Source organism: Salvelinus fontinalis, chromosome 24 (assembly GCF_029448725.1).
Source record: "Salvelinus fontinalis isolate EN_2023a chromosome 24, ASM2944872v1, whole genome shotgun sequence".
Taxonomy (NCBI): domain Eukaryota; kingdom Metazoa; phylum Chordata; class Actinopteri; order Salmoniformes; family Salmonidae; genus Salvelinus; species Salvelinus fontinalis.
The window spans coordinates 17,901,316-17,921,955 of NC_074688.1; the positions used below are offsets into that span (position 1 = coordinate 17,901,316).

The 20,640-nt window shown below is 41.2% G+C and overlaps 1 protein-coding gene across 6 annotated transcripts in view; it reads left to right on the forward strand.

Moving 5' to 3' along the window:
* LOC129822075 (A-kinase anchor protein SPHKAP-like) overlaps positions 1 to 20,640 on the forward strand; it is a 440,116-nt gene that overhangs the window by 272,919 nt on the left and 146,557 nt on the right. The gene's annotated exons all lie outside the window — the stretch shown is intronic.

The following is a 20,640-nucleotide window of genomic DNA, read 5'->3' on the forward strand; positions in this document are numbered from 1 at the left end:
TAACGTGCAGTCAATTAGGTTACCAAGGAGACAAAACGATAACTCCAAAAATTACCTCTGTAGCCTAAATGATAAAGATAATATTCGTTTTTATTTTACATAATGAACATACATCAACTTTTCGTTTTTTCGTTTTTTTATCTGAAGCTTAATCTTCATCTCGAATCTCTGGATTTAAAGGGTTTCCATTTATTTCCTAACCATATATTTCCTATAGATTTAAAGTCACCTACAGATTCAAAGTTATGAGTACATGTTTATTTAATCGAACATGAGGCTATATGGGACTTTCTTTAGGCTACTTTTCAGTTTATCTTGTGACCGCATTCATTTCACGAGAACTGTACCCTTGTGGCCTAAATGCAAATGCAGCAGGCAGCTATCTCTACCTCTCTCTATGATGGTGAGAATTAATGGTTTGATTAGCTGTGATGCTGGGTTGCTGCGGTGGGAACCGGGAAGGTGGTCCTCGCGCAGCAGCTGTTCTATGGGAGCACAACGCTCGAGACAAGCGCTCCGGACAGACAGCAAGCGGGAGGGTTCTCAGCGTGAGCGAGCAAAAAGTCCACCAACACTAAAACCATACTTTTTTTTTTTTAACAACACATCGATGCACATTATCCGTTGTTCAAGGTCCTTATTTTGGACACCGTTATCCGTTGGCTTTACGGTGAAAACAGAACATTTTAATACATTTTCTTGAAGAAAGAAATGAACGTTTAGCCTACCTGAACCAGATGCAGATGTACGATCATGCCTAGTAAGCGAACCCATTTGACTTAGAAGAACCAGGAAGGGCAGTGATTTATGAGATATAAACAAATATTAGAGCTACTGCGCAAAATATCAGATCCTAACCTTTTTCCTTACTATATTGCAGTGGGTTATATCAGGGTCACACAGAGTGTTTCTTGGTAGTCTAAAACACCTACTTGAAACAAAAGTATACACCTCACACACACGGTTATAGGCTTACAAAAACGATGATATCTGTACCATGTCAGATATAGAGCTGAAACGTATTCCATTTTGAGTTTGCTTCCCAATATTATACTTTATATACATCACAGAAGACTGAAATATAGCACAACTGTTTGACATAGAAACACCAGATGTTGCTGTTGAAATAATGTTTATTAATTACGAAATTATGAAAAATATTAATAACATTCCACCCATGAGGCTACTAGGTCATTTGACTGCAGGAAAGGGCTACAAAATAATTCAGTTGGCCTCAGCCTTTTGCACCTGTCTTGGGTCTTGGATACTCTTATGATTCTCTATCTAGGACAGCGTGTATGTTGCTATCTGTGACAGAGCTAAACCAATGCCACGCGGGACTATAATTAAATGAACATTATAATAGTTTCTTTTTTAAGTATATTCACGTCCTCTGGAGAATAGTGGCGAGGGGGCGCTTTCATGTGAATTGACTCTCGGATGGAAGCGCCTCGGGGCACGTTTGTTTGCGCTTTCCTAATTGGTGAATCGTTTGCTGATTTCTGTGTTATTAAATTCCTGTTCAAGCCAAGTTGACCTCTGCTGGTCTCAACAGTGACAAGGGAACGCTATAGGCTGCTTTACGTAGGCTATAGCCCTATCGCAGTTTCTTCTCAGTTTATCAATGAAAGAAGATTATAACCGGGCCTGTTGTCTTTATGATCAGGCTATGACTATCCAGATAAAACTTAAACGGCAAAACAAAAGGTAGCTCTTCAAAGCAACGATGAAAAAAATTACGAAAAGCAATAGGCTATACATCGAAGGGCACTTAAATATAGGGATCATGTGTCCCATAAACAAATATTTTTTGTCATATTTCCTGCAGCGTTATTTTCTAAATCATGAATTGGTATTCTCAACAGAGACTGGAAGAGCCGGCGATTGGTGAAGTTCATCACAAGAAACATCAAACGTTCTTCCCATTCGAGGATAGAAAAACGGCATAGTTCAGTCGTCCACCATTAGATTTCGTAATTAAAAGCTAACATACAGATAAAACAATGTATGCTCCCCCAGGTGAGGGACTAAGGAGGTATTCGCACAGCCACCGCATGGCAAATAATTTATTGTTATTATATAGGAGTTGGATTGAATAGCATGTTGAAGAGCAGGGATTTTTATTGGTGCACATCCTCATTATTACTATTGCAACATTTGGATGAGTTAGGCTAGTATTAGGGTTTACATTTCCTTTTTCGTATAATTTATTTGGAAATAGCGAGAAATAGAACATGTGTTAGGAACACATATATTGCATCAAATTATGCGAAGTACAAAATCATTGTTTTAAAAAAAACTTTAGGACTGATTGGTAATTGTTATTGTACCTTGCCTACGTGTGCTCTGCTGTTTCAGCTATATGCACATCAACAGTATTGCAAACAGCACCCACGTCCAATGTAGCACAATAATCAATTTAATAACATTTTATTGTGTGCATGGATTCTAAACATTATTCTCAACATTATTTATTTATTGCTCTGTGCAAAGAATGGGAGTGCCATTCTAATTCCGTAATAATAAGCCTTTCAACCCTATCTGAATTAATAGGCTGTTTCCCCTCATAGCCTATAGTCAGCAATTACCCCCTTTTTCTCATGTCGAGTCATGCAATTGAGATTATCCTAACATTGACAAAATATTCATAATTTACAACAAATAGCAAGACATCATAGTCAACCACTTATGCTGGCCTAACTAAAATATAAATCAATGTTGATTAAAATGCTTCCTTTTTCGCATTATTATTAAATTGACCTACACATGTTCACAAGAACTGGAGTATAAAATCCCTAGTGGCCATGCAGACAAAATACAAAGTTTGCAGAAAGAAATTAACCTGCCGAAGTTCCCGTGTCGTCAAGAAAAAAAGTTTCAAAGATCAATCTGTACACTCAACATTTGTCTGACTCAAGTCATTTTGCTCTGTTGAAACATTCAATTTTATTATTCATCTAAATGCATTGCACCCGAGGCCGAACACCCATATGAAATCAGCTGCACAGGGGCATTATAAGCCAAACAGAACGACATTGCATATTAATACCAATTATGATATCCACATACATAATTTGAGTATTAGCTGATTTATAACCTATAGTTGTGGTAATTTCGTTCATGTAGCTTTTGATAAAGGTAGCCTGGACAATTTTCTTGAGAACGTATTGTTGAGAAGGTCAAGCGGTTGGTTTGTTGGTTGGAGAGGGCCAAGGCAACGGGTGTTAAAAAAATAAACGAAGATGTTCAGGCCTTTTCATTGTCATGAAACACACTGACCAGAACAGAACAGACGGGTTACAGAAGGCTGGTTTGTTCTCGTTGCCTCCAGGAACCAACAGCGTAGGCCCTCTTTAATCGCTGCTGCTTTTTCCAACTGATGTAATGGCGGGAATATCTTAGTCATTATCTTAATGAGGTAACACTTACGCTCTCTTCGGCCCTCTCATTACCACGACACTTGCGTCACTCTCTTAACACGAATATCACCAGATCGTTTTTATCCCAAATAATACAAACACTTCTCCAATAATTAGGCGCCCGAGACGAGCGAGGTGACTTAGTTGGATCTTAGATGGTGGTGTGGTTGGCGTTTGGCTATTTACGCGCACAGTTCAACAAACAGACTAGGAATGAATTGTGTGGTGATTTTTTTAAACTTTTTGTGTCCTCCCTCAATTATCGTTGGTTGGATCCTTAATCTTGCCCGGTGGTGATGACTGGGTGTCAAAGTGATGAATGTAAGATGATGGGTTGTCAACATGTGCGTTTTCAAAGCTGGTGGATTTGGGAAAATAGTAATAACAAGGTTAGAATCAGGCGAAGTGTGAATTTGGATTTATGCAAAGAGGCTGTTATTGTTGGCAGTCGCTGTGATGTAGGACCAGGGCCAGCTCTAGCCTTTTGGGGTCCCTAAGCTAGATTTTGTTGGGCCCCCCCCCCTGGCAAAACATTTTAGTGGCCCCCCTTTTGACAGTGGATAAAACATTTACGTTTTTAAGTTCATTTCCTGCAGTTCTACACATTTTGCCATGCTGCGTAGAGAAAAAAAAAACAGTTTTAAGGAAAGTTTTCTGCATTTCTACATATTTTGCCATGGGGCAGAGAGAAAAAAATGTGCAGTTTACAGCAAATCTTCTACAATTCTACCATTATTGTCATGGGGTGGAGATATGTTTTTTGTCGTTTTCAAGCAAATTTCCTGCAATTTTACACATTTTGAAATTATTTATGCTATGTTAATATGATATCTGAGTGAGAATGACTAACAAAATCAATGGGGGTCCCCTGGAGGTTATGGTTCCTGGGCATATTCCCTGCAGGTCTGGTTCGTATTCGGCCATGATTACTACAAGTTTAGATAGTTGGCTAGACTAACTACCAACCTAATTTAAAAAAAAAGCTTACATGGCTAATTTAGTGACATGACAAGAGAAAAACTCCTAATGCACAACCAAATGTCAAAATTGCACCCGGTGTATTCTACTATTGTTACTCTCGACAGTAAATTGAGATCCCGACTGAGTCCCTCCCCAAAAAATAAAACTAAAAACAATAATTGGGTCTTGGGCCCCCTGGCGGCCGGGCCCCTAAGCGAAAGCTTATGTCGCTTTTGCCTGGAACCGGCCCTGTGTAGGACCTGTTGCATACACTCAAAACATATAGGCCTACTGCTGTAGTTGTGACATTAACCAATATTGTCCTAGTGAATAATGCAAATATTCCGATTTGTGTTTAGGGTACGTAGCCAATATAATCATAAGTGGCAAGAATCTGCACATTGTAGGTTATGTCATTTGAAATATTATTTAGGCTGGGGAGCGATTATTTAGGCTACTGTTCAACAGGTGCAGTTGGACACACACCAGACATACAGTACATCTTAAACTTTTGTGTTCCTTTATCATTGTTCATCTATGAGATTACCAATATTGATATTTTCAGAAACTCCAACATTGTCAAATTGTGTCCGACTGATAAGTATTTTTTTAAATAATACATCTCCAAATGTTTTTTCTATGGACTACTTTACAATGTAACCTTAGTCAGAAATGAATAAAAGATTGATTAGGAGCAGCTGTATATCTATACCTGAGCTTGCCCTGTCAGCTTCGTTCAATTAGGCCTGACTTTGATTGTGCTGCCAATACAAATTGACAAGCAGGTGTGTTAAGTGTAACATAATAAGGTGCGTTTCAGTCTATTAGTGTGCTATTAGATTTACACCTCCATCAAGCAGTCCTTCCATCAGAAACTGATTGGTTGGAAATATAATAGGCTGAGATGGAGTTGAAGCCTGCTTGTAATATGACCTTTTGCTGAAAATGTACAGTTTGTCACATCGAGTCAAGTAGATTTTTAAGTAGACTACAATACAGTCAATTGTAATTCGTATTTAAATGGGTCCATAACATAATTACATGGTAATTACATGGCCTCATCATTTCAGCACATCTCTTGCTCTTTCTTTCTTTCTTTCTTTCTTTCTTTCTTTCTTTCTTTCTTTCTTTCTTTCTTTCTTTCTTTCTTTCTTTCTTTCTTTCTTTCTTTCTTTCTTTCTTTCTTTCTTTCTTTCTTTCTTTCTTTCTTTCTTTCTTTCTCTCTCTCACTCTCCTCTCTCTTTCGCGCTCTTTCTCGCTCTCTCTCTCGCTCTCTCTCGCTCTCTCGCGGTCTCTCGCTCATGACAGCTGATGGTGGTGAATCTCCGCTACCTTTCATGTTTTCAAACCCAACCATGCTGTCACATGCGACCGGATGAAGGGGGAAGAGACGAAGAGAAAAAAGTCTGTCAGCAGTGATGTCAAAAGCTTCAATTTTCTCCGGAGCAATTAAGGGTTTCATCACAGCGGAGTGATGTCAGGATTCATTACAGCTCAACAACAGCTAATTGGTTCAAGGTTAAAGAAACGGATCTGACAGCATTATATTTTAAGTGACAGACTCAGTTTCTGGTGCTGGCATTTCACAGAGCACGGCACTGACATTAAAAAAGAGAGGGAGGGTGGGATGGAGGGAGGAAGAGGGGGTTGAGAAGCAATTGAAATTACTGCACATTAGGAGTGTGATCGGTTAGAACTAACATACTGTATCTACGTAGCTCTCAAAGGGAAACTGCACAGGGACTGGTGGCTGGGTCCTCTAACTGGAGAAATTACTAATACTGTAGCAATGAATCATGCACCACTTTCATGGCCTAGTAGCCTAGTACAACTACAAGCTAGATTTACATTGGATGGACGCAGGACGACTAACTACCATCTCACATGTGAATTAGAATCCAGAGCAGTTTGACCGTGTGTCTGGTGTCTTTCTATCCTATTCGCCAAGAGATTCTTGTCACTCGACCTGCTATCACTGTTGGCCAGCTACCCATGTCATCCAAAATGTCAAACTTTTGACTCATCTGTCCATAGAACATTCTTCCAGGATTCTTGAAGATCATCCAGGTTCTTCCACTTGCTTTTTTGGCAAACATGAGTCGACTTCTTGGACGACATGGGTCCTGTTTTGTCTGATGAAAACCTAACACTGCATTCCACAGTAAGAACCTCATACCAATGGTCAAGCAGGGTGGTGGTAGTGTGATGGTTTGGGGATGCTTTGCTGCCTCAGAACCTGAACGATTGCCATCCTTGAAGGAACCATGAATTCTGCTATGCATCAGAGAGTTCTACAAGAGAATATCAGGCCATCTGCCCAGCTTGGTCATGCAGCAAGACAATAATCCAAATCAAACAAGCAAGTCTACATCAGAATATCTGAAAAGCAACACATTTGAAGTTTTGGAATGGCCTGGCAAAGTCCAGACCTAAACCCCATTGAGATGTTGTGGCAGGACCCGTTAAAGTAGAAGAGTATGCAATTTGGGATGCATACATTGTTACAATGTTCCTTGCCTCTTTCCTTCTTTCCTCATCGGCCTTATTATTATTATTAGCTCAGCGCTATCAGCCAGACAATATCATTTAGATTTTTCTTTAAATTAGGGGGCCCCAATTTTAGAAGAGAAATGGAATGTTATTGAGTGAAATTAATTATAGATTGGATCATCCATAATGTGGAGCTGCAGGAGCCGTATCTTTCAAGTGAGCAGTTGTCTACCCTTTGCCTTTCTTTCTTTTCTTTCACTCTCCTCTTAAAGTGGAAAACCTGATCCTTTGAACTGATTGTTTGTTTAACCGCTATAGCAGGTTCCCCAAGGTCTGATCAAGTGTTGATCTAAGATTGGATTTAAAATCGCCTAATGAGGAACTCTTTGGATAATTAGTGGTAGCTGGATTGCTTGTGGATAATTTGAGTACTTCGCCACCACACAGCGGTACAAAGAGGAGGGAGGGAGACGGGGATGATGATGAAAGAAGAGAGAGATCAGGGTTAATGAACATTATCACGTTGACTTGCTCTCTACCTTTCTGTTTTTATCCTTTGTTCTTCCCAGGGCTGCGTCATTATTGGTGTAACAGAATAATTAGCTGTATAGTTCATGGCGGGGATAGATGGAGGGAGGGAGTGGAGGGGGAGGGGGAGAAGGGAGGGCTGTTGTTGGGACTGTGGTAATAAGACTGTATGAAGGTGTCTGCTGGGGAGGTCCAGCAGGGAATGAGGAGATGACAGTGGACCTATGGAGAGACGGGGACTCTCCCTCCTCTATCCCTTCTCTCTTCCTCTCCCGCTTATCTCCCTCTCCACCATCTCTCTCTACTCTTCTTTATCTTCCCTGTCTCCCCCCTCTGTTCTCACTCAGCAGTCAGCAGGAGACTATAAACAAGAGCTGTGTCCAGTTTAGACAATCATATAAGTCCTGACTGGTCCCCTTACTCCCCTATAAACCACCAGTAATAAACTGTGGCTGCTATTTTCTTTCCATGATTGATCCATCAGGACTGTGTGAAGATGGGTGAAGACTACTACCCTTGACTTGTGTGGCTAAATAAGATTTTTTTATCAGGCTAATAGCACAAATAAAGGATCCGCATTGAGAGGTTTGTTGGTTTCTACACAGTGTTATACAACATTATTAGTGTCACGCCCTGACCTTAGTATTCTTTGTTTTCTTTATTATTTTGGTTAGGTCAGCGGGTGACATGGGTGATATATGTTTTTTCCTGAATAGGGTTTTTTGTATGTTTATGGGGGTTAACCAGTCTAGGTGTTTTGTATGTCTATGGTTGCCTAGATTGGTTCTCAATTAGAGGCAGCTGTTTATCGTTGTCTCTGATTGGGAACCATATTTAGGCAGCCATATCCCTTGAGTATTTTGTGGGTGATTATCTATATCTATGTTTAGTTGCTTGTGTCAGCACTATTAGTATATAGCTTCACGTTCGTTTTGTTGTTTTTGTATAGTTCGTCCTGTGTTCTTTCTTGATTAAAGAAGATGCATTCTAATCACGCTGCGCTTTGGTCTCATCGCTATAACGAACGTGACAATTAGCCATTAATTCAGAGGGTAACGGCACCATTCCGTCATGTTGCATGAGTTGGTGATGCTGCAAGATTTTCTGTTTTGTTCAATGTGAAAAATGACAACCCCATGTTGTTTATCTAATTCTCATCCCGTCATTGTCTGTTTTCAGGCTGGAACCAAAGTAGTGAGAGAGAGGCCCTTTACTAAAACTAGCCTGTTTTGTGTTATTACGGTTGACTCCAGTCTCCAGTCCAGATCCATTTCTGGCAAGGACAGAGTGACAAAGCCTGGCTATTAAGTGCAATGAAGGTGTGAAGAGATGGGTGATAAGACGTTAGCAGATACCTGTGAGGTATACAAGCCTGGGCCTGCCACATGGTGAAAAGTGATTCGCGGCTAGCTGGGCTTAAGCATTATTGGCCATGTCCACTTCCCACTCCTACTGCTGCTGTGGGCATCAGGGCGGAAAACAAGTTGTTGATTAGTGCTGTATTGCCAGCTTGCAGCTTTTTCATGACATGCAACAATCAAGGCCTGTAAAGACTAGCAGAGAGACGGTTTCTTTTAATAAACTCACTCACATAAGCTTTGCACGTCGAAGACACATGCACGCACGCATGCACGCACGCACGCACGCACACACACACACACATACACACACAGACCTACTAGGATATGGGCAGAAAGAATGGTACATCCAATGAAGGACCAGGGTTTGCAGACTTCAGAGTTTATGTGGAGCCATAGCTCTGCCCCTTGAGAGGCTCCTGCCTCCTAATACAAGGCACGGTAGTAAACTTGATCCTCATTATGGTTCAATGTACTAGTAAACACCACAGCATTTGTTCCTATTTCTCCCAGCCAGTGGGAAAGAGGACTTACCTCCAATAGACTAGCCTGGAAACAAAACTGGTCTGTCTCTCCGTAAACTATGGGGATGCTCTTTTTATTATGAGGTTTATTATCTTCTCTGTAGCCACACACACAAAGCAATCCCCCTCAGTTAAAGCGATTTGCTGTTCACAATACGTCAGCTTAACCAGCCAGGTCAGGTCAAGTTGACTCAAAGAATAGAGACTTTAGTGTCCCACCCACCCAAGACTGCACAACTAGTCTACATCCCAAATGGCACCCTATTTCCTATATTAGTACCCTACTTCTGTAAAGTAATGCACTATATAGGGAATAGAGTGCCATTTGGGACACAATATTTACAGTTCTAAGGCTCACTGTGGTGAATACCAAGCCAAGGCACAAAGTGTCGCAGAGACAAAGCACCTCTTGCTCAGTGTGGAGTAAACATCTCATCAAGTGGCTGGTTGCTCATTATGAGCTTCAGCTTATGTCCTTCCTCTTTCTGTTTTTTTTTTCATATATTTTTTTTAACGTTAAATGTAGATGTTACTTTTCCATAGGCAACATCATTTTTTAAAGATATTTCCCTATTATTTCCCATTCAAGTCTTGCAGTTTTTTTTGCATTGTCCAAATGGGGTCCCAACTGTGTCAACACTTACACCTATCACACAAGGATACTCAGTCATAGTTTGCGTACCAACGATGGTATATGCGTGCCAGAACACGCATATACAATCGTTGGTACACGAACACATACTTTATGGATGCGCACACATGCTCACGCAAGCCTACTCAGACACGGATCCTCGCGGCAAACTACCCACAATGGCGTCGGTTGAGCGGGATGCAGGGAAGGAAGACGAACATCTGATTTGTCACATTCGAAACGCTAATGTCTAAACCAAAAGGAAGAGCACACAGTAATGTGTTCATTCATCTGCATAAACACCACCTGTCCCAGTGCAGACAGATCCTCAAGCACTAGAAAGTTTACAGGCAGCCTGTGCAGAGCCAATCAGTGTGGGCCCAGCTGTGGTTTCACGAAACCACATCGTTTTCAAGTGTCAGAACGCACTGTGAGGACTGCTGGTGGTGCTGGAGAGAGAATATTTTCATTTCATGTCATCCACCAACGTGCAGCGAGTTGAAGAGGTGACACGATAACAAAAAGGAAACAGGGTGCGCTACGTATCACGATTGACATCCACCAGGTAATTTATGCTGCCCCTTTATTTTATTTAGTCACTCCAGCGGCTTCAGTATAGATGCTGAGGAGTTGTTCTTGAAGGGTAATTTGGAGAGCATTTGGCATATTGCAGCCACTCTTTGCTTCAGAAATTCCCTCATTTGTCTCAGACACAAGCATTCAATGACTAAGTTATCAAAATCCACCACAGCATTGATCATTTTGCCTTTCTTTTATAATGTTATCTCTGGAACAGCTCTTTAATGCCAAAGACCTGTTTTGTTGTTTGTTGTTGTTGTTGTTTTTCATATACTGAGGCTGGAATAACACTTTGTCAGTTTTCTTTCTTAACTTCATTTCCAGGAGATGAATATATGAATATGCCGTGTTTGGAATGAAAAGGAGAGCTTGCCTCATACGACAAATGCTCTTCAATACTCCTCACCAACACAGAATGAGGAGCAGATACTTTTGCACAGGGATGGCTGAACTCTTAATTTCTTTAAAACTGATGAATAGCTGGGTTGCCAGCTTGAAAGCAGGACCCAAGTTAGTTAGGAAATCTCATGATCTCCTTTACATGAACAAAATATGAATGCCTATGCTGAAATTAAATCTCTTAACACGTGTCCCCTTTTCTAAGGGAAGCTGTATGTTGTCCATCATTTTCTGTGTTGTTTTCAAGTGATCAAATATATAAAAAATAAACATCCAAAGTTTTCCCTATCTAGCTACAGTATCTCTCCTATTGTCGACTACAGATCAGGCATTTTGGGGCACTGCATCCATTACCTCTGGGTTCTGCACTTTGTTTTTCTGTCCTTCAAAGACATCACATCAATTACCCATTGCCTTTGATAATAATAATCCAACTAGGACAATCATTTTTGTTGTCATACAAGTGTTGTTAAGATAATAGGTCTCTTTCAAGCTGCCTACTTTCAAGGGTATTGGCTTTTAAAGGTAGAAATTGCGGCGGGCTAAGTAAGTCATCCTCCCGTCGCTGCAGAAATCATACGAGTGATCCGACAAGGAAGAAAGAGAACAATTAGAGATCATTTGGCAAAGAAGCTTTCCATTGCTTTCACTCTAGAGCCCTTTGTCTTTTGTGACCCGTTCTTTAAGAGCAAGGGGGGCGAGGGACTCGCAGAGAACCAGGATAGGGGCCTCAGTCACAGCCTCATGGCCTAGTCTTTCATCTAGCATCACAGTGAGAGCAGCACAAGTGCCAGTGTCTGCCAAGCCAGCCACTTTAATCAACTTAATGCAACAGATGCTGACGGTGGTGGCGGCTCGCGAGGCCCCAGGTCAGATTCAAAGAGGCCCACCGATGGATGGCGATGATGACACTGAGTGGATGCTTTTACTTTTCACTGCATGGGCTCTGTCTGTGGCTAGGGGGTACATGTAGTAAGAGTCAGGGATGGAGGGATATAGGGATGGAGGGATGTAGGGATGGGGGAGACGAGGGTTGGGTCGTTGGACATGCAGTCAGACAACAGTCAGACAACCTGTCAGCCAGGCCAGGCCATGCTGGTCCCCTATCCTCGTCTGTACAAGGGGATACACAGTCCTTCTGATATGAAGTGTTGGTGATGGACCTTTGTTTAGTTCAAAGGTTTATACCTCTTTATTCCAAAATCCCTTTGTTGAGCCTTGGGCTTGAAATATGTATCACTGTCCCTTTCATTCCAGCCCTCTGAGGGAAAAGTCTAAGCTTGAAGTTTCTCTCCGAGAGTCGGTTTGAAATGGAGAGTCCATCCACACAGTGTCATAATCCTGCTAACCTGATTCCCAGTGCTAGGAAGAGGTGGGAAGGGAAAGGCCAGTAGTGATATCTGACCTTCGGATATGGAGATACACCAGACCTTTACAACACGATGATACTAACAGGTTTACCACTATGGCTGGTACCCTTATTGGACATATGTATTATTATATTGTTGTTTGCTTTTTTGCTCTTTGATGTATTGCTGAATGTTTTTTCTTCATTTAAGCTTCATGCTGAATTTAGTTTATGCACTCCAGCATATTTAGCATTTATCTTTCAACTCAACCCTTTTAATTTATACAGACATTTGTGTCAGATTGTGCATATGTGTGGTTAAGTGTGTGGTGATGTGGTGAGGTGAAGTGCACCATGTTTTGTAAACTGTTCAAATCTAGGCCAGTGTCAGGATCATTTTTAAGGATTTGAAGTTTGATCCCGCATTCTCAGAAACCTCAGTTTAATGTAACATTCTGTGCTAACAAAAAATGCAAGAATATTAAAACATTTCACAACCACATATAATGGAAATCACTTTTCTGCCTACCATACCTGCAAAAGCCCACGGTAAAAATCCCTGAGCTGTGTAACGTGACATCGGCATCTCTTAGAATTTTTTCCTAATTGAGTCATAGAGAGCTAATGGTGTTTCTGACTGTCTGTATCTCCTGTTGTAGATTAGACAGGCAATTTCATTGAGCGGTGTTAGCTGCCATACGAGAGGACAGAGAGACAGACAGAGACACGCTGCTCCCAGGCATGACACTGTTTTTGACTTAGCAAAGTGCTGAGCTCTGCACCTGACCGAACACAGAGACAAGGAGACACTCGACCCCTGAAGGAACTGGGAACTAGCTACCCAGACAGACTGGTGAGAGAACTACCCTTACCTTATCCAGTAATAACATAAACACTACCGAGCTGAGCCGAACCAAGCCAAGCCAAGCTGGCCTGGCTCCACATTCACCTTACCTTCTCCAATAACATAGTGTAGTCATCCAGAGAGGGACCAAGACCTTGATATTCTAACACAGGGTGATCATCTTTTCTCTGCTTACACAGTTCTCATCTATTGTATATCAGTACTGTTCTTTAACAACAATATCAACTAAAAAGTAAAGACGTGTCTTATTAATAATTAATAATTCATATTTTTCTTGGAATTCATTTTAGAAAGAGAGGGTGAGAGAGAGACAGAGAAAGAGAGAGAGAGAAAGGAAGATATAGCAAGGCTATATCAACGTTCTAGCTTTATCTAATATCGAGAACAAACCAATCCAATGCGCTTCAGCTTTATAAAGTAATATTTTCTATTCTCTTGAACTGGCATTTAGTTTTGTTGTTCCTGGAACAACACAATTGAGGGTTTGTTTTCATCTTTAGGTAGGTCCTCTTTGGGGAGTTTCTCTCACAGGGGTCAAACCACAGATTAATAGGGCTGGGTAATGAGTTCCCCGGAGTAAGTGTCTGGGTCTACACCTCCACCTCACCCCCCCTTTTCCTCATCCTCCTCTCCATTATCTCCTTCTTTCCTCCTGTGATGGATGGATGGATGGTGGCAAGTACCATTCACACTCACACATCTCAAAGAAAAATGGCTAGGATGCTCCTTCTGTGGAGACATCAGCTATACTACTGCTGTATTTGCTCAGAGGCTGCATAGTTTTTCTTTCTATTTGTGTTTGTTGTCATCCATGTTGAACTGTCACAGCTGTCGCTCTCTTGTTGTTCGGTGTTTCAAATACTGCATCCCAAATGGTACTCTATTCCCTATTTAGTGCACTACATAGGGGAAGGGTGCCATTTGGGACACAAGGTAGGAAGTACGAGCAACAGGAAGGAATGTTAAGTTGATCCTTTGTTTTTCTCAGGTACTTAAAGCAGCAGCTTAGTGTAGTTCCATATCTGGTAGATTCCCACCAAGTCTTTGATGTAATCAAAGCCCTTGATGCTCAGACCAGAACATTGAGATGAATATGAAACCCATCAAGAGCAATATGAATGACAAGGTATTACGCTTGCAGATTGATAAGGCCTAATGGAAGTACAGCATTATGCAATGATACAAGGCTCTATTCCTGGAGGAGCAATAGTCTTCCAGGAATCTTCTATGTAGGAACACTGAATATGTTCTTTTGAAAAGTGTAAAGGCCATGCTGAATTGTACTGAGGTTGTACTGTGAAATCTTCAACAGACTATTGATGATCATGGAGATTGGGATGCTCAGTAAGGCTGACTGAAGTTAGTGCTTCTCTCTTTTTAGACTGGGAGTGCTTGGCCCATTATGAGATAGCTACATAATGGAGAATTGTAGATCAGTAAGCAAGTAAGCTACACAAATAATGTATTGAAAAAAGGTTAAAGTAGCCTCAAGGAATTTCAGTAATGCTGTTTAACACTTGACCATAGACTAATTTATATAATGGACCAAGTAAACACCTGCCTTCTGCCCCATTGCACTATACTTGGATTAATCAGCAAAATTCCTCACACATAAATTATGATTCAAATGTAATAAGTCACACACACAGTAATGGTAACTTAAAATGTAAAAGTTTCTCTGACGAGCAATGCCGACCCCTGAGATATGTCTAAAATCCATAACAGTATAAGATTAAGAGGTTTGGGGAGTGAGGTTATAATCAGAGAGGTGGAGTAGACTCCCGTGGTCAGACATCTTTGTCCGGCATCATTAGCTGACCTTCCACGTGTAGTGAATAACCACAGGGAGCAGGACAGATAGGCCGGTCATCACAGGAGATACAGGAGACAGATACTGGGAGGTGATTGCTTTATGCTAAACCACGGAGAGATGCTAATGACCTCTGTGCTTTTGCATTAATGGGGATTGGGCAGAAAGACTGCAGACTACGCCACCTGTCCGTCATAATGTATGTGTCCCAAATAGTCCTCTATTCCCTATGTAGTGCACTATGGGCCCTAGTTAAAAGTAGTGCACGACAAAGGGAATAGGGTGCCATTTAGGACACAGACATTACCATGCAGTAGAGCTAGAGGTCTATGTAGAGGTTTCTACAGCGCTTAGGCAGTTTAACCAAGGAATGGGTGGCCATTGGTACTCTGTAGAGAGAGAGTTAGGACAAACCAGTATATTAATGAATATAGCGTTGATCACAGATGTTTAAAGTCATCGGTTCATCATCATATTAGAACTGAAACAACTCTTTGTCATGTCATTGTGTCTACCCTTCCTTCTGTCTCGTCCATTTATGTGAACCATGTTACTTTTTGTGCTTTGTGACAGGGCCCTTGGTCTTGTCATTCCTCTCTCATGCAATGGCTACTAAAACCTTCAGTAGATAGTTCAGTAGATAGGAATAACTTAACACTACCGCTCACACAAAAGACTGTTCTTAATTCTGCCATGTTCACCTCATTAAAGACCCAATATATCTCCTGCAGAGATACAAAGCCTTCTGTATAATAGCTTATGACCCTTTTTTCTGTGTGTGAAGGGAGATAGCTGATTGTCTATGGATCGTTGGAGCCCATCACCTTTCTCACCCGTTGAACCCCTGATAAAGAGAATGGAGCCCATCACCTTTCTCTCCTGTTGAACCCCTGATAAAGAGAATGGAGCCCATCACCTTTCTCACCCGTTGAACCCCTGATAAAGAGAATGGAGCCCATCACCTTTCTCTCCTGTTGAACCCCTGATAAAGAGAATGCAAATCAAGGTAGATACTGTATATTAATGGTCATCTCCCTCGCACTATGAAACTGGGACCTAACATCCTAATAAATTGTTTGTCTTCTGCTCCGAGCTGATCTCTTCATTATACGACTCTTGGAGGATTACAAAAGGATTGGGAAAGATACTGTAGATCTCTCTGACTCATAATTTGAATGATGAAGCCCAATCTCGGCGCCATATTTTCAAGTGTCATAAGAGCAAATAGCACGGCACTATGGGCTTTAAGGTATTCTGGTTCGAATCACTTCACTTATCCAATTTATGGTCCCCTTTCTCTTATGGTCATATACTCCAAACTGTTCTGAGGCATTGAGTCTATTTACAAAACCGGCTAAACATTACTTAATTGGCTAAATATTATTTGTGAGAATATCAATTTAGCATGCATTTAATAAAATGTTAATGGTGCTGGTACCAATAACGATAATTATTAGATATTTGTGTATTACTAAACTTTTAAAATGAGCTCTGTTTAACTTGTTTTCTTTGTAATAATTTAGAATATGCTACTGTTTTTTTCACTTGTGTAACCATAAAGGCAAATAAGCTATATTGTCTGTGCATCATTTCGTTTCACACTTTCCAATCAAGTGGGGTCACAACTTGTGTGTGTGGGTTGACCAAGGATCGGCCCTACCAATGTTGATGTCAACACGGCTCTGTCCCTGTGCTTGTGTGTGTGGTGCTTGTATGTGTGTGTGTGTGTGTGTGTGTGTGTGTGTGTGTGTGTGTGTGTGTGTGTGTGTGTGTGTGTGTGTGTGTGTGTGTGTGTGTGTGTGTGTGTGTGTGTGTGTGTGTGTGTGTGTGTGTGTGTGTGTGTGTGTGTGTGTGTGTGTGTGTGTGGAACCATCAGGCCCTAAGGGTGGTTGTGCCCAATGTGCCCTCTCATTCAGGGGGTTCAACGGCCAGGCTTTCTGGGCGCATGGATCTGTTGTACACACAATTCAAGGAGCGTTGCAGAAGAGAAGGTTTTTTAACAACACATTTTTTATCTAGGTTTTCCTCAGATGTGTTCAGTGTGGACCCATTGTATTAGAGGGAAGTGAAGTGTTTCAAACACACTACATATGTGCCAGTTACAGTACTTCTTTTCAATGTCTTTTTCTTATTGCAAGGATACCCACAAATTCATTGATTAAACTACATTTGTTGGACTGTGGATTGTAATGATATTTTCTATTTTTGTTAGAGACAGACTGGCGGTAGAGAGGACGTCTTCCCGGGTCTCTCTCCATACCTCTCTCTATCCCTCCATCTTCCATTCTCTCCATGTCTCAGTGGCAGACAGTAGCAGCAGTTAAATGACCGTCGTGTGATTCCTGCATCGTTAGCAGACCAGTCCAGACCCCGGCCTGAAGGAAAGTGTCGCCTTTGAATTCTACTGCCGAGACACAGGCAGGCTGAGACTAAAAGACTCATACCCCCTTTCTCCTCCTTCTCAACTCCTCTCAACTTGCCCCTTGAAGTTTTATTTTTTTCTCCTATGGTGAAAAGAGAGAGCAGGATCGTGCTTTAAAAAAAAGTTGTGTTTTTTTAATCTGGGGAATGAGTGCTTCACCATGGAGCGGGGCTCAACAGAGAGTGCCAAGCAGGGCCACGGAGTGTATTAATATTTAAATTCCTGTCCAGATAATCAATAGAAAGGGGTACTTCTGTGTGCTGTTACCCTCAGACGGGAGGCGATAATAGGGAGAAAACCTTCTGATTAGCCTCCTTAGAAGCTTTCTGCTCTGTGTAGTACTCAATACTTTAGCAGTGATTATAACCTATTGAGGCAGAAAACTTGATCGAATATAACCTCTTTTGAATTCCTTGTTCCCTCAATGGTGTATCCAAAAGAGCATTCAGCAGTTCAAGTAACAAAATCACCGCCTGTCTAAATTATTCTCATTTCTTCCGTGCATATGGTGTGCAAGAAGAAAATGCAGCACCCTTTATGTGGTAACATAATGCTTTGATATGGGTTCCATTGCCATAACGGGCGCCAATAGAGAACTTATATTTTATTCTTCTTTTCAGTGTACATAAAAAAATCCCAGCTTAGTCCTTTTTGTCTTTTGAATGCTTTGAACTCTTTTCAGCCTTTAGGGGGACTTTTTGTGCTTTAGACTGTGGTGTGCATTCACTGTAAAAGCACTCAATGCCGCAATAAGACCACAAGCAAAACTGTGAGTGTCTTAAGCGGGACCACACATCTAAGGCATTTGCATAATTTAAGGAGAAAAAAGAAAAAGAAAAAGAAAAAAACAACCCTCTTCATTTAAGATTTGAAGAATTGAGGCAATGCTGCATACCTCTCTCGACCTATAGGGTTAACCGCTCCTTCGACGGTCAAACTCTGACCACAAACTTTTGGTTCAAAACGTCTTACATCTTTTAGAACGCTAGTTTCATTCAATATAAGCCCTCGATTTATATACATTATCCAAGATATGAACTGCATTAAAATGATTGAACATCTTAATAAATCCTAAATGTTTGAGAGAGAAAAGGGTCAGGATTGCGGGGCTTTCGGTCTTTGTCTTGCCTTAGTTAAGGAGTCGTAGATAAAGAAAGATGGAGGGGGCCCTATGCTTGAGTCTGGGGATAATATCTCGTTTGAAGGGCTAGTGGAAAGAAAAGCAGAAGGAGCTGAAGTAGTGGTGGTAAGAATCTTGAAAGAGATGCAAAGCCAAATCTGAACTGCTCAGTTCATTTTCCACCTGACTGGCTGGCGTAATCCATCGCGGCCAGCTGCTAACAAGATTGGGTCTGAAGTTTACCTCCACAATGACATAATCAGATTAAATGCCACAAAGATCAAATAATGACCTGGCTTCAGGGCAAGTTCACCAGGCCCTTGATTGCAATGTGTGGTCCTTGAGATTTATTAAATAATTAATTGTGGGTTGTCACAGAAATTGTATAATGAAATCACCATAGTGGTGGTAAACTACAGTATCTCAATTTGTTGAGGTTGGATCATGTGGTTGGGGCATCCAAAATATCTGACTAAACTAATTAGCTTTTTCCAAATTAGTAATAGATGTTTAGGATGGGAAAAGGTCTTGAAGTAATTTCTGCACAACAATTTAGAGCGATCAAGCAGTTAAATGTGGGGAAGTTTCTGGGGAAGGAGAAAAAACACATTTGGCAACGTTCCTACAGATTAGCGTTATGCTAGCTGTCTCAGAATGTGATATAATGATTTGGATTGTTTCCTTCTGATTTCATATCTCTCTCTCTCTCTCTCTCTCTCTCTCTCTCTCTCCTTTTCTCTCTCTCTCTCTCCCTCTCTCTCTCTCTCTCTCTCTCTCTCTCTCTCTCTCTCTCTCTCTCTCTCTCTCTCTCTCTCCTTTTCTCTCTCTCTCTCTCTCTCTCTCTCTCTCTCTCTCTCTCTCTCTCTCTCTCTCTCTCTCTCTCTCTCTCTCTCTCCCTCTCTTTCTGCCTGCACAGCCCTGTGCTTAAATAGAGTGAGGGGATTATAAGGAGAGGCATAATAATGTGATTGTCTCCCAGCAGATGGTGCGCACTGCTTCACCTTTGAGAGAAGTTAATTAAGCCCACCATATTGTGTCTATCCAGGGGAAAATGTAGATGAATATTGAGCAATCGAACTTTGTGTCTCCTTTTCAAGCCTCCGTGCAGGGACAGAGGAGGCCATTGAGGCAGAATTATGTACAGAGTTAATTTAATTCACGTCCTGCCTCCCAACTCCCTACAACTCCCTTCCCACGTTTCCACAGTGCAGCGCAACAGGACCCAGGAAAGTTCAGCCCCCACTAAATGGACCACACCACGGAGTCTGCCAAATTAAACAAATCTAGAAATTAAAATCTGTTGTGGGATATTAAAGGCCCAGTGCAGTCAAAATGTGATTTTCTGTGTTTTATATATATTTCCACACTATGAGGTTGGAATAATACTGTGAAATTATGAAAATTAGGATAATGCCCCTTTAGTGTAAGAGCTGTTTCAAAAGGACGCCTGAAATTTCAGCCTGTTTTAGTGGAATCTTTGGCCTGCCTGGTGACATCACCAGGCGGCAAGCTAGTTAATAGGCCAATAAGAAAGAGAGCTCCAAACCTCTCTGCAAAATAACAGCTAGTTTTACCCTCCCCACTCAGACCACTCCCAGGCAGTCCTAGCAAAATTCTTGCTTGAGTAATTGCTTTGCTAAGAAGCAATTTTTGTTGACTTTTGACCTTTTTGATTTTTGACAATCACAGTAAGATACCCAGAAATGCTTTAATATTGAGATATTGGACTTTCAATTGTGTTGGTAGGAGGGGGATTTGAATCGTTCGAAAGGGCTCTCACACTGTCGCCACCGTCAACAAAGTACTTTGTAAGTACCTGGCATTAAACAGAGTTTTCACGCTCATATTTTTTTGAAAGATTGTATGTAAAGAATGAAAATACAAATAAGGATAGACTTGTGTTGACTATATCAACCAAAACCACAACAACGAGTAACAAGAAAAATAGCCGTTTCATGTATTCTAAAAATATCAAAGAAAAAGTGTGCCTTAGAGTTTCAGAAAGAAACCGGTTCAAGGGAGCGCCGGTCGGATTATGAAACTAAGTGGAGTCAGAATAACAAAATAGTGTTCAAAGTGCACAACATGGAGGGGAAAGCCAGCTGGGCGCAATATAAAAGTAGGGGTTAAGCTTATTGTAAACTCCCTCTGCTACGTTCCAAAGGTAGATGTTACATATGATTAGAG